Source organism: Cygnus atratus, chromosome 6, assembly GCF_013377495.2.
Source record: "Cygnus atratus isolate AKBS03 ecotype Queensland, Australia chromosome 6, CAtr_DNAZoo_HiC_assembly, whole genome shotgun sequence".
NCBI classification, from domain to species: Eukaryota; Metazoa; Chordata; class Aves; order Anseriformes; family Anatidae; genus Cygnus; species Cygnus atratus.
In genome coordinates, this window is record NC_066367.1 from 19,931,126 (window position 1) to 19,932,106 (window position 981).

Genomic DNA, 981 nt, shown 5'->3' on the forward strand with positions numbered 1-981 from the left:
TTGGGTATCATACATATGTGGGCAATACTGTAGCAACACAAACCAACTTCCTTCTCTTGTATATGAAGGTATAGTGGCAAGAAAGAAACAGACTAAGGCCCTAGAGGCATAAGAGGAAAGCAGAAATGGGAAGGAATTAGTTTGAGGAAGACACACATGTAGAAGACATGGAGGAATTCACAATACAGTCTTTAGAATGTGGGGATTTAAGGAGGAAAGCAAATCTTGGTTTTAAAAATTTAAGGGACTGTCTTAACTGCAATTGTTTTCCCATAAACTGTTAAGCAGCAAAAATAGGAACGATTTGCTGGTTCCTTGTTCTGATCAGTGACCACCACTTCCAAGACGTGAAGACACCTACTATGAATTCTGGTAATTGTTTCATCTCTGCGCATCCACTACCTAGTGACTGAGGCAGGGCAGTTGGAAGCATCCAGGCTCAATTTTCCACAGTAAAGAAAGATGAAAGCATGGAACAGAAAAAGGGAGGTTACAGAAAATTACATAGATGAGCACTTCAAAAAAGAATTTTTCTACACAAAAATTTAGGGCAAAGAAAGAACTTCCAAGCATAGATGGCTGCCTTAAAACATGAATGAATTCTACTGTTGATTCTGAGAAAAGTACTAATAGTGAAGATTTAAATAAATTATCTCACTTCATGATTAAAAAAAAGTCATTTTCCTCCCCCAAAGAAAACAGTCATTTCCTTAGGATTTGTACCTACTGAATTACAGATGTACCAACACTGGAATGATGGATCCATTGCAAAAACCTCCTAGCTTTAAGATGATGTGGTATACATGCAGCTTTCTTCACACATGAAGAAAGCTTCCTCACAGGCAGCCATTGTTTACATCAGACTAAGTTCATCAGGTAGAAACTAAATATGGCATAGAAGGTACCTTCTCTAGCTGCCAACACACAAGAAGGATACATAAAACAGTGAAATATTTAAAACACAGCACACTGTATTACACA